Source organism: Xiphophorus maculatus, chromosome 21, assembly GCF_002775205.1.
Source record: "Xiphophorus maculatus strain JP 163 A chromosome 21, X_maculatus-5.0-male, whole genome shotgun sequence".
Classification (NCBI taxonomy): domain Eukaryota; kingdom Metazoa; phylum Chordata; class Actinopteri; order Cyprinodontiformes; family Poeciliidae; genus Xiphophorus; species Xiphophorus maculatus.
In genome coordinates, this window is record NC_036463.1 from 3,080,452 (window position 1) to 3,094,515 (window position 14,064).

The 14,064-nt window shown below is 38.4% G+C and overlaps 1 protein-coding gene across 1 annotated transcript in view; it reads left to right on the forward strand.

Moving 5' to 3' along the window:
• The first annotated feature begins 7,496 nt into the window (after positions 1-7,496).
• Positions 7,497-14,064, forward strand: part of LOC102224576 (cadherin-12-like) — a 188,379-nt gene continuing 181,811 nt past the window's right edge. Inside the window, exon 1 of the mRNA XM_023326567.1 lies at positions 7,497-7,897. The gene's annotated coding sequence lies outside the window, so the exon portion shown is untranslated. The remainder of the gene's footprint in view (positions 7,898-14,064) is intronic.

A 14,064-nucleotide genomic window follows, 5' to 3' on the forward strand; every position in this document is an offset into this window, starting at 1 on the left:
GAGTGAAAACTGATTTGTACAAAATAATGACAATTAAGTACAAATAATAATAATGGCCGACGTCAAGTTTTGTCAAAGTCACTTTCGGCAAAAAATTACTTAAAAAAGTGACAATATACAATATAAAATAATTGCATAAATGTTCATCCCTTCCACTTATTTAACTGTTAGAGTGGAAGTTTGATGCATTTTCCAGGCACATAGTAGTAGCATAATCAAGTAAATATGTTAACTTCAGTTGATTTAAAAATGCTATTAATATCAAATATGACATCTTGAAATTGGGTCTCTGTCTCTTTAAAAACTCCTGCTCTTTCTGTAGCTCCGCCTTCAGGAAGTCATCACAGCATCACTCCTATTAACACTTTAATATTTTTACCAGCGTTTCACGGAGAAGCTAAGAGGAGGGGCTGCGCCTCGGAGGCGGAGCTTTGTCCTCCAAAGCTTTTTACACAGATGAATGGTTGCCATGGAGATTAAAGTTGGAGATCTCAAACATGCATTAAAGAATCGAAGCAACACTCTAGGTATGTTTCAGATGAGAGAATAACATTAAATCATGATGTAAAGCTAAAAAAAAAAAGAGTCCATTTTACATAATTACTGCCCTTTTAAAATTTTGGGTGTAAAACAGTCATACAATACATTTTATTTAAGATGAATAGAGTAAAATGAAAAGTAAAAAATAGTCCCAATGTTTTAATAATATGATCACGCATAAGAAAGAAAAATAAATCTCTAATATTTCATTTTGTACATTAACTTCAGTATGTAACAAGAATCTATTAAAATGATGAGTTACTAAGTTTACTTTTCAGCCTGTGAATGCCTTGTGGCGCCACATTAAAGCCAAAAAAAAAAAGGCGAACTGATGGACTGTGTTTATCTAGCAGCTGAGTTTCTCCAGGGTTTGTATCTAAAGATGGCGAACAGATGTTGAACAGTAGGAAACCAGAGAATTAGGATTGGTATTCTGTATGCAACGGCATACAGAATCTGTCTCCTACAAGCTGCTCCTACAGGCAGCTTGTAGGAGACAGACACTGATTGAATAAATCTATATCACCCCCATGACGACGGTTTATGGTTAAGCTTCACACAACGTAGTCAACAGTATTTGTTACCTGAATAAATTGGCTAAATTGCCCACCTAGGTATTTTAATAAACGGCAATATCAATAGATTCATGCAATGTAATAGAACTTTTTTTTTTCTTTTAAAACAAGCATCACAAGAAACTTTCTGCCTGTGTCGCCAGAACTTTTCTTTTCTCTCAGTCTCGTCGTACTGCGCAATGTTACAGCTTCAGAAACATGAACATGAAGTAGAGAAAGAAATCACTTTGAACACTTGAAATGAATGCCCTGGTCTGTCCAAGTATGTTGGAGTGCCAATCAATTCACATAAGAGGCATAGTGAGGGGGGAAAGCAGACAGCTTCAGCTAAAAGCTCTGGACTTAATGTAAATCGTTCCCCGAAAAGCTTCATTGTTAGCGTCATTCGTTTGTTGATGGAAAACTTGGATTTTTCTCTAAAAAGCTTCTGAAGTTTGACCACAGAGTGTGGAGCTGCATTACGTCAAATGGTCACACTAGCTGCATTTCCACTGACTGGAATCACCAAAATAAATTCATCTAAGGGAAACAAAGCAATTTTGAAAACATTCATGTTTAGATGAGGAAGTGATGGTTTTTGGGCAGTATGGAAACTACTGCATTTCGCAAAGCTGCAATTGAAACGCTTTTTTCACATCATGAGTCGCATCAACAGCCTGGACTAAGTTAAATATTTAACTTCTGCTTGCACAACTGCTGACCAACACACACACACAAGCAACAATAAGATATTAAATTAAAGACAGTAATTCAGAAAAATAATTAAGCAAAGCCAAAAATAGTTCAGAGGTGAGGTGAGCGGGGCAGAAATCATGAATAATTAACCTCTGCTGATGCGTTTAAAAGCATCATTAAGGGCGCCATGCTGCGAAAACGAGAGAAAGGGGACCCACCAACAGCAACGGCAACAGATTGCCTTTGTTTACATGTGCAGCAATACTTCAGCTATTGACCTTTTTCCAAATACAACAATATTCCAATTATGCTCTCTACATGAATTGCATGGAGAATATCCTGTTTATTTTCTCGCTTACATCATGTTGGAGATCCCAGTGAGATCAATGACTTTAATCACATTACACGCTACATCCCCCGACAACACAACCCAAAGCCTTCATTAGGTCTACCACCACGCAGAGTTCCTCTCCGTCTCCAAACAAGCACCTTTCTTTTTTTACCCACAGCCTTCCTGTTCTGCCCTCACCCTGCAGGAGCCTGGAGCATGCATTATAAAGCAGCAATGTGTTGGAAGGTGCAATGAAATCTTCGGTGGAACACCGTAGGATGTAGTTAAATTTAATACATGTCTGTTTAAAGTGACTCAAGTCGGAATGCTCCTATTAGCTTCATTTAAATAATGGCTGCTCTGAAAATTGCCCTATTTGGATAACTAGGATTTGCATTTTACTTTCTGCAGTGTGGAGGGAAAAAAAGCAAAGTATTTAAGATCTTTTTAATGCCAGTGGAAAGGGAGGTCTTAAACAAGTTCAGCGTCTTGCAACAGTATTTATATATGGCTCTGGAAAAAATTTAGACCACTTAAAATGTTCAGTTTCTCTGATTTTACTTTTCATAGGTATATGTTGATTAAAATGAAGATTGTTCCTTTATTCTATGAACTGCTGACAACATGTCTCTGAAATTCCCACCAAAAATTTAGGATTTATTTGCAGGAAATGAGAAATGGTCAAAATATCAAAAAAGAGGCAGTGCTGTCAGACCTCAAACAATGCAAAGAAAACAAGTTCTTATTCATTTAAAACAACAATAGTAATGCTTTAACTCAGGAAGAGTTCAGAAATTAATATTTGGTTTAGTAACAGTGAGGTTTTCAATGTGGTTCGGTGCAGTTGGCTCTTATTATTTCTAAAGCTGTACTTTGTACTTCTTCAGATTTTATGTTAAAAAATAAAATTCAATATGTATTTTATTGGATTTCATGCAATATTCCAACACATTGTAGTAATATTTTTCGGGATTTTTAATAATAAACCTCAAAAGTGTCGCATGTATTGGGTTGAAATCTATGACGGAATATTAGGCACACGCCAAATAAAAAAAAATTGCAATTACAATAAAGTTATAGTACTTTGAAAGTCACATTACGACTTTATTCTGATATTATTTCAACTTTAATCTCGTAATATTCTGACTTTATTCTCATATTATTTGAATTATTCTTGTATGACTTTGTTCTAGTAATGACTATTCTTGTAATACTCTTACTTTATTCCAGTATAAATTTTGATTTTATTCTAGTATGACTTAATTTTTGTATCATTTCAACTTTATCCTTGTGATACCTTGTTTATTCTTGTACGATTTTATTCTTATATTACTTTTTTCTTATGTTAAGACTAATCTATTTCGATTTTATTGTCATATGACTTTATTTTCATAATATGACTTGATTCTTGGACGAGTTTAATCTTTTTATTTAATGTTTCTCGTAGCATGACAGTAGTACTCTGTCATAGCAACCAGACGTCCTGCTGTACTTTTTCTTGTTCTATTTTGACTAAAAGCATAAAATAAAATCTTGTCATTTACTTTTACGCATCAATTTTTAAAATGATAATCATTACATTTAATATTTAATTGAATTTCATTTTGTTGAATTAATATTCAGCAAGCTGTGTTATCATCAAGCTGAATACATTTAACTTTTTCTCCGCAGTGAACGTTTTGAAATCGGATAATATTTTACCAATTGATATGATCAGAAATCGTTGAGGGATGCGGCTCTATGTTTTTTGGAAATACTATATTTTCCAAACAGTTACACTCAATCTAATGTCTTGATGTAGCAAATCTAAATAATACAAATGTCTCATTTTACTGCACTATCAGCAAACTGAAGTTCTTGTATTCAGTTTGGTACGGAGACATGTCTGGTCTGTGGCATCAATCTAAGGTAGTCATTCATTCAAAACTCATGTCTGTGTTTATGATCCGATCATACGGACTCATTTGAAAGCTTTCTGACAGGCTGCTGCTGCTGTTCTCCAGCAACTATCAAGTAAACATGAAGTGGTTGTCGTTTTTGCTCAGCAGCTGAACAAGCCAAAGTTCTCGCAGCTCAGCTATAGTGTTGCTGCTCACTTAACTAATGAATGTTGGCTGACAGCCACACGCTGTGTTCTGACTGAAGACTGAAGAAAAAAACTGCAGCTTTTTGCAACCAGCGAGGCTGAATTTATGCTCAACGTAAATGTGTGCTTGTTTATCCCGAGCGAGACTTCGGTGGCGAGTTTATCCCAAACTGTTTACTATGCAAGAGCATCCCGACAATGTCGGGACGCTATAGTGGTGTAGAAAAGTGTTTGCCCCTAGTTTACTGTTTTTTGCACGTCTGTCACAATTAAATGTTTCAGAACATAAAAATCAATTTAAATATTATTCAGAGACAACACAAGTAAACGCAAAAAGTAGTTTTTAAATGAAGTTGTTTCTTTTTAAGGGATTGCAATGCAGTACAATATCAATTTGTTGGAAAATGAATATATTGAGGTTTTAAAATCAGGTTGACAATGATGGTTTGCAATTTCTTACAGATATTCATTGATCATTTAACAAAGATGAAGAAATAGAACAACAACAAAAAAAAACATTAAATAAAATATGTTTCCTTTGGAGGACACACCAATTAGCAGCCCAGGAAAAAAGGAGAAGCAGACAATTGTGTTAATGAAGAAATCTTTCAATTTAAAAGCAACATTAAGATTTATGTGAGGGAAATCAGTGAAAAAACTCCCTTCAGATGCCAAACTTGAATCTTAGACCCTGACTTTCCACCTGGTTCATTGTGCTTACTCAACTTTCAGTCTGTCAAGAATAATGAAACATCCCAACAAGCACAATAAACCATGGTTCAAACGCTCTCCAACACTTTGGAGAGCAAGAAAGGAGCCGAAACAAAGAATTTTGCAAGCGAGATGAAATTATGGCTTCAAACAAAGAATAGATTAATTACTTGAGAATCTAAAATCATCAAAGTACCTTTTATAAAATAAAAATGTGGGAAAAGAAACTAAATTGACTTTTAATTTTCCATCAGTTTTCTGCAGTGGTGTATTCGGGTTACTGTAGATAGAAAAAAAGAGTACATTTCAGATTTCTTAGATTTATCTCAGAAATGTTGAAAGAAAAAGTAGGACAATTCTGAACTCCAAAAGTGGAAAATTTGCAATAAAAAAAACATCTGAAAGTTTGAGATTAATCCCAAAGTTTTCTTTTTTCCAGAAAAAAACATCTTTTCAAACTCAGAAATGTTTTTTTAATTATTTTTTTTTTTGAGAAAATGTCTGAGATTAATCTGGAAATGTGAGTACTTTGGCAAAAATGAAGTACATTTATCCACCTGCAGCGACCCCAACACGCCGTCATTGTTTTCTCCCACATGCCAATTTCTGCAATCAGAACGGTCTTGTTATGCCGCTGAAGATTATCGTTGCTGTGTTCTCAGTTTTCCCGCTTTCCTGACCAATCACCAATATATTCATCATTGGTGCACACTTGTTTGTTTACAGGCTGAGGCTGACGTTTTATGGGCATATTCATAGAAGATGACCCTGCGGAGCAGTATAATGAGGGCTATTTCAGTTTGATGGCTAGCCATATGCTTCCAGCCTGGACTGCACCATGGAGGAGATGCATCAAATGGAAAAGGGAAACAGACTGAAGTGGAGATGGCCATTTCAGGCAGAAATGCTGTTTGAAAATGACTGAAAATATCCTCATATGAACAGGCTGACAAATCAGATTTTAGGGGTTTTTCACCCTTTTAAAAAGGTTTTAAATAAAACTTTTCATTATTGATTCATTCATGTGAAAGAGATTATTTATGAGTTTTTTGTTGTAAAAAAAAAATACATATATGTTTTAATGGGAGATATTATGTTTTTACTTGAGATAACCTCTAAAACTGCTTATAATCACTCATTTCAAACACTTCAAACACCAAATATACCAAAATGTGCATTAATTACCTCTACCACAGAACTGAACATTTTCTTTATATCCGCTTTTGGAGGTTCAGCCAATCAGCACCAAGGAAAATGATTGGCATTCCTGGATTGGTTGCTTTCCAAAAGTATGGATGCAAAATCAAAATCTTACCTAGTATTTTTGGTTTAGTTTATAGTGCAAATTTCTTGATACACTTGAAGACAAAACTAACGTAGAAGTATCTTCTTCCTCTTTTCCACCAGTAGAAACATCTGGTTGTTCCATTACTGATTTGTTAAATACACCAATTCTGATACAACCAAAATAAAAACACCTCTCATCCTAGAGCAACAACTTTTTGTGGAAAAACTCGAGTTGTTTTCTAAACTGGCGTGCTTCTGTTATGCAAGTTTATTTTTGAAATTCCATTTTGCACAATTTTACGGTCGGTGGGAACCCAGCTTTGTCCTGCAACTTTTAGATTCAAATACTTCCATTTTTTTTAGGACTCTGGAGAACTTTTTTATACTGAGGAGATAATCCAGCCGTTTCAATCTACAAAAGCACAAAATCTTATCAAGTATGTTTAATAGTTTTTAGAGCAAATGAGGCAAAACTAACTTAAAAGTAACTTTTCAGCAAGATATGAAGTTCTAGTTGAACTGGCAGATTGTTTCACCTCTTACATGGGAAAAATATCTTATAATAAATGGAACTAATACTTTTTAATCAATATTTAGACAATATTTACTTTAAAAAAGCTTGCTGAAGAGTTACTTGTAAGTTAGTTTTGTCTTATTTTAAGGTTACCAAGATATTTTCTATATAATTGAGACTAAAATGCTTTGTAAGATAAAATTTTCTGCAGTGTTGGACCAGGACCTGCATCACCTGAAAGAGGCAGGTGAGCGACCCTGGAGGACTGGAGTTTGATTTAAGGTGACCCATCTACTTGAACCAGTGGCAAATCTATCATTTCTTACACACTTCGTTCTTTTTGGATGGCAATGTGCTGCCAAGGATTTCAAGGAAAATTCAGAGAAAAACTGATAAAAGAAACCCCAAGTTCATCTTCAAAGGCCTGGCCACCGCATGAGCTTCAGACAAAAGAAGCATCTCCAACAGTCTCTCCAATTAGGATGTCCCCTGTGACCACAGAGCACAGCCCTGGCTGTGTGTGTGTGCATGTGTGTGTCTTCAGGGGGTGATGGGGGTGGGGTGTTAGTTGGCTCTAATCTGCTTGATGATGAAGATGCTCGGTGCTCAGGGGGATCTGATGAAGGAGTTGGGGAAGGGTGGGGGGTGTTGCTCTCCTGCCTTACGCCAGTGCAATCACGACCGTCGCTCACCACCGAGCCGGCAGTACTCCCAGACCCTCCTCACATTTTCTCTCTGCTTCAAACACACACCTCCTCTCTCCTCCTTGCGCACACACACACACACTGCCCTGCTCACTCAGTCTCTCTCTCTCGCTCTCTCCCTCTCCCCACCTCCCCATCATTCGGTCGTCGTTCTGCATCCGCTCGGACGCACTTCACTTTAGGTACAGCTCCTGTGCATTCTCCAGCTCTGAACCTCGTCTCCTCCGGTGCGGCGCGGCGCGTGCGGTCCCGTTATGCTCCAGCTCGCGCTCAAAGTGAACACAGACAGAGCGGGACGATGACTGAAAGGCGCCAAAGAGGAAAGCAGGGCGAGAAAAGGAATTATTAAAAAAAAAAAAGGAGTGAAAGGAGAAAGAGGGAGACCGCATTTGCGTAAAAGGTGGAAGGACAGTTTGATTCAGTGAGAATTTGGATTAAACTGGCTGCTCCTCAGCTTCCAAGTTACCATCACAGGTAAGTGTGTTTTATATTCCTGTTAGTATTAAACAGAAAAGTACTTAACATTAAACAACTCCACAGTCTGGATGTTCTGTTTGATGAAGTTATTGCTTTAATTTCCTTTGCAAGCCTCCAGTGAAGCGGATGAAACGTGTGCCCTTCATAGTGTTGTAATGCGGTTTAACTTCGAGCACTGCCGCCACTTTTTTCTCTGTCGGGGCTCATAGAGCGAAATGAGGTGGGAGAAAAGCATCAATTAGACACGTGTCGGGATCCGGCGAGTGCGCCGACATCAAGTTGTAGGTCTGAGTTTCTTTTTTTGGGTTCATCTGCATATGAAAAGGGCTGTGCGGCTTTTTAACTCTGCGCTCAACTGTGATTATCTCACCACGCTGTGTCAAAAGGTTTTGGCAAGTTGTTCAGAGCTGTGCTTATGACGTGGAGCAGCACAAAAAGAAGTCCCATCTCATCCAATCAGCGCTGAAATGATCTGTTGAAACGTGGGAATTAATACTCCGCTCCAAGTGGAAGATATGACCTGAATGCATCAGACTCGTCTTTTCTGGTAACGCAGTTAAGTGTCGAGTTGAACATCGTACACGATCTACATGCCTGAGAGGATTCCTATTGTCTGTAGAGTCTTCTTTACGTTCTGAAAGGTGGGAATCTGAAGGAATCTGGCTTTGATTAGAGGTAGAAACAGGATCACAGATACACTAGCAGCTGTTGATTTAGATAAACAGATTGCAAAGACATCAAGAGAAAAATAAAGAGTTGGTTTGGCTTGAGAAGGTTTCCTGTTTGCTTACAGTCTTCATGAAACAACAAGTGTCTATTCTACTAAAGTAAATTGATCTGTTGATTCTGCAAACACATTGGAACTTACAATAACTCCAACAGACATGCATATCATTGGTTAATACTGCAAAAGGATAATTATTCTTATGTTGGAAGACAGGAGAGTAGCTGCATCTCTATTGACTGTAAAACTGTGCAAATTGGAATTACGACAATAAATTTGAGTATTAGAAACAGCAATGTAAAAAAAAAACGTCTTCGGATAAAAACCAGGATGAGTTGGGTTTTCAGCTGCATCGAAATTAGTTTATTTTACAACACTGCTATGGAAACACTTTTGCATCAGACAAGTCATGTGATCATTAAGAGGATGTTAGTACTAAACAACTACGAAGATGACAGGAATTTGGAGGATGATGGTGCATCATGTCTTTTAGTGAGTTATTACGCAAAACCTATTCATGTGTGATTGTTATTGTGTTTTTTATTATTTTTTAGACAATAGACGTTGACAAAGTTTTACACACATTTATAATGGAAATGCAGATAGTGTGGCTTGGGTTATGGTTTTGCTCGGAAACAAAAGGCTCACAGATGAAACCTTCCTCCGTTGCGCAGCCACTGATTCAGAAACCCAATATTGGAAAGAGATTGACACAAAAATAAAGATCTCTTGATTCTGCAAACTCATTCAAAGTACAATGACATTAGATGTGCATATATTTCAAACAAGCAGCATCAACATGGATTGGTTTGAACGTAATCCACTTTTTGGGCCATTTTAGGCAACACATGGTAGATTTTGTTTAAAAGTCTTTTGTTTGGACTCGGTCTATAGAGACAATACTGGAAAAGAGTAACAATTTAAATGATGCGGCAAAAGAGTGTTCAAGAAACCGACGAGGGTTAGGGTAATGCTTGGAAACAGGCTCAGAAATATAAACCAACATTGGAAATACATTGATAAAAAAAGAGATCTATTGATTCTACAAACCCATTGCAATGTACTATCTACTGTATGTTACAAACAAGTGACAGCCACTTGGACCGGCATTACTTAATCCACTTTTTGGGACATTTTAGGCCACATGGTAGACTTTGCTTGAGAAGTTTGTTTTTATTTGGACCCAATCTACTGGGCCAGTACTGAAAAATACTAACTATAGGGGTGCGAGTTAAGCTTGTACAAAAAATTGGCTTATAGATGTAATTTTTTCCATTACATAACTGTCAGTTCAAAAGAGCGACATTGGAAATGCATTGACACAAATTTGAAGAGACCTATTGATTGTGCAAACCTGCTGTAAGTTGTGATTACATTAGATATGCATCTCTTCCTGCAAACAAGTAGCAGAAAGATGGACTGACTTGAACTTAATCCACTTTTTGGGACTTTTTATGCCATATGCATGGCTGATTTTGCATCAGGGATAATGAAGATCAGTCCCCTCATTTTCTCGGTATTTGCAATGTTTTTCTAGTCTGCAGAGGTACCATATGCGGCTTTTCAGTGAATCCCATCCTCACTTGCAGATTAGATGAAAAATAAGCCTTTACCCTCCACTGCTTCAGGGAGATCTAATGCACCCTTACTTAAGTGTTTGAGGCGCTCAGTTCTCTTATCAACATTCAGCTGAAAACACCTGCTTTGGAATAATCAAATTATACTCCAAGGAGTCTGCGTCTCGGGAAAAGGAGAAGCCGGACACTTTGAGTACACAGAGGCTGCTGTGCAGAAAATGAGCATTCAAGGCATGCAGCCACCGACCACTCAGGTATTATAACTGCATTAGAGGGGGGATAAGTCAAGACACATGCAATATACTTGGAGTTATTATGAAACGCCAACGCCACTAACCGTCTCAGGTGCATATGAAGGCATTAATTTCACCAACTCGATGATTGGAACATGATATTCTCCTGAGATAACCTCCTTTTTCCTTGCATGAATAATGCCATTCTGTATTCTTGCCCTCGTCTTGTCTACGCTGGATAGATGCCAGTCCAGCTAACAGGACAGGATGCAGCATCCCATCACAATGTCAAAAACCAAACAGCTTTACATCAGATTATCTTGTTACAGGCGGCCACACACTGCACAGATTTAATCAAATCCAGATTGTTTTGATTTGTTGAGTTAACTGACATTTAATTATAATTCTGGTTTGTTTTAGGGTATAAAACTACGGTGGCCGACAGGTGCAAATGCGCAGCAAAAGAGAAAACATGCAAACAAAAAAGAAGACACCCCCGAATGAAATGCAGCAAATAAAAAGAGAGACGCAAACACCCCCGAATGAAATGCAGCAAATAAAAAGAGAGACGCAAACACCCCCGAATGAAATGCAGCAAATAAAAAGAGAGACGCAAACACCCCCGAATGAAATGCAGCAAATAAAAAGAGAGACGCAAACACCCCCGAATGAAATGCAGCAAACAAAAAGTGTTGAAAACGGAAGTGCTCCAGACCACTAGGGGGAGTCAAAGAAAATAGTATTCATTTCTATGGGACCAGATGCAAGATTCTTCTTCTTCTTCTTCTTGGTATTTATTGGCGGTTGGCAACAAACTTACAGTAGCATTACCGCCACTTACCAGTATGGAGTGTGGTTCGAGATGGTCTATAAACTTTCACTTTCTACCTTTTCCCTCCATTAACTCCTGATTAAACATACCCCCACACATACACACCTGCTTATATTATCCAACTTGCTTATAACTTTATATACCCCTCTTTGATATTCTTTACACATTCACACCCAACTTGCTCTACTCATATCCTATGAAATAGCTTTGTTTTTTTAAGATACCGAATAATTATTTGAATATGTCTACTCCCGAAATCTCTCCTCAAAAATTCTATTAAATTAAACCTTTCTTTAATACCTACACACTCTCTCAGCATGCATCTTCTCTCTTCTTCATACTTACAACACTCTAAAATAACATGCTCTATTGTTTCAGACTTCTCACAATAATCACACTTTCCAGATGCAAGATTCAGAGAGATACCTTTACTTTCTTTCAAATTTCTTTCTCTGAATCTTGCATCTGGTCCCATAGAAATGAATACTATTTTCTTTGACTCCCCCTAGTGGTCTGGAGCACTTCCGTTTTCAACACTTTTTGTTTGCTGCATTTCATTCGGGGGTGTTTGCGTCTCTTTTTATTTGCTGCATTTCATTCGGGGGTGTTTGCGTCTCTCTTTTTATTTGCTGCATTTCATTCGGGGGTGTTTGCGTCTCTCTTTTTATTTGCTGCATTTCATTCGGGGGTGTTTGCGTCTCTCTTTTTGTTTGCTGCATTTCATTCGGGGGTGTTTGCGTCTCTCTTTTTATTTGCTGCATTTCATTCGGGGGTGTTTGCGTCTCTCTTTTTATTTGCTGCATTTCATTCGGGGGTGTTTGCGTCTCTCTTTTTGTTTGCTGCATTTCATTCGGGGGTGTCTTCTTTTTTGTTCGCATGTTTTCTCTTTTGCTGCGCATTTGCACCTGTCGGCCACCGTATAAAACTACTGCACACCTCCAAAGTGAAATATGTCATCCAATGCCATCATGGGTCGGCGGTTATACATCAGCTGTGGCATGCCTAGGCAAAGGAAAAGTCAACTCTCCACTGTGTCCATGTAAATTTAATGGCTAGACTAAGTGCTCTGTGGTAAATTACAGCATACGTCTACCAAGCTGTCATCATGTCTTTGGATCTGCTGCTCCGTTTGATTAGAGAGAGCTGTTATTTATAGATAGTCTGCACGCCTTACCATAAAGCAGAGCTACAGTGATCAGTCATACGGATGTGCCACCTATTGCTGCATTTCTAAGTGTGTGTCCATCAGGAGCCTCGGGGCTCAAATGGAATCAATACTTGAGATTATTTGGAGTCTCCAGACTCTCTTTACCTTGGGCTCTGCAATCTCCGCCCCCCACTCAATGGACTCATTTTGACATCATTCCGCTCTAAATGAGGTGTGTCCGAGTGTGTGCGCGTGCACCAAAGCGCATCTGTCGGCGTGCATTACCGTAGCGCCAAAAGATGTAATAAGCTGTCAGAAACTTGCTTCCACACTTTCAAGCATCTGAATGCTAATCAGACAGTGATTTGCTTGTTCTGTCTGTGTGCTCGCAGCCAATCTCGGGTGAAACTATTGCATTGTGCCTGTGTAAACGGGCTTCGTGTCAGGCAGCAATTTTTCCCCCACTGTGAGCCACACTCAGGCAAAGACCCCTGCAGACCTCCAAAGACCAGACGTCCCCTGCCTCTCCAGACAATCATCAGCAACAGTCCTAAACATCTCAAATTAAAGTCTTGCAGTGATGGATGACTCTCAATCTCCCGGAGATATTGCACACTCTTCTTGTCTGAATGATGGGCAACTCCTCTCCACTCCACTTAGCAATTATTTATATAGATTTGTCTCTGTTCGTCTGTCGGGTTTTTTCTTCATTTCTTCCTCTGTGTGGTAGAAAAAACCCCCTACAGAGGTAAAAGCTCACAGTTCGTGCAGGCTCTCGTCGGGTAAAGCAAACGAATTGAACTTTCCCTGTGGTGTACGCATGCTATCTGAAACGGCCGGCGAAAATAGAAGTAGGAAGGATGCGGTTACCTGATGATACCATTTCATATCGAGGACACAACAGTTTTGCCGTGAGAAAAAGACAAAGCGGCGAGCTCGGTATGGTGTTCCATGTAAGATAAAAGGTGAGGCGGCTCCTCTGAGACTCAAACTGCACACTGTCTGAACACTGATTATTACTCACACATGAGCACTGCTGGGGTTTTTATCTCAGAATGCCCACAGTCGGAGGGCTCGAGAAAAACAACATTATTAATCAACCTTCTCAAATTTTTTTTCTCTCTCTTGCAATCCTACTTAAAATCATTGCAGTTAACAAGCTTCGAATATTTCAAGGAAACCCCAAGATGAGGTCAGTTTATGTTTACCATTTTTGTTCAATGAGAAGAAAAAATGAAGCTTGAAACACTTTGAGGCAAGTCTGAAAATACCTGGATGACCCTTTGTGTTCCTGGGCAGATTTCTGCGATCCCTTTGAGAGATTCACCAACAAAATAAAGACCAGAACAGTTTTGTAATGGAAACCTTCACCTACTTCTACCCTTGAAGTAGCTAAGGCTAAACAAAACAGAACTTCCCTAATAACTAGAGACAGGAGAGATGTTGTTGCATTCCAAGAAACTTGAAATTGTGATTGAAGCATCTCCAGAAGGATGCTCATTAATGTCTAAATGTACTTAAAAGATGATTGACGTTGATCAACCTTTCTACATGTTCATTAAATTTATTTTTTTGCACAAAATCATCCTGAGATCTTGAGATTTTCATCTTTCAGAATGAGCTGTTTTAGGGTGTCTTGTCACTTTAAATC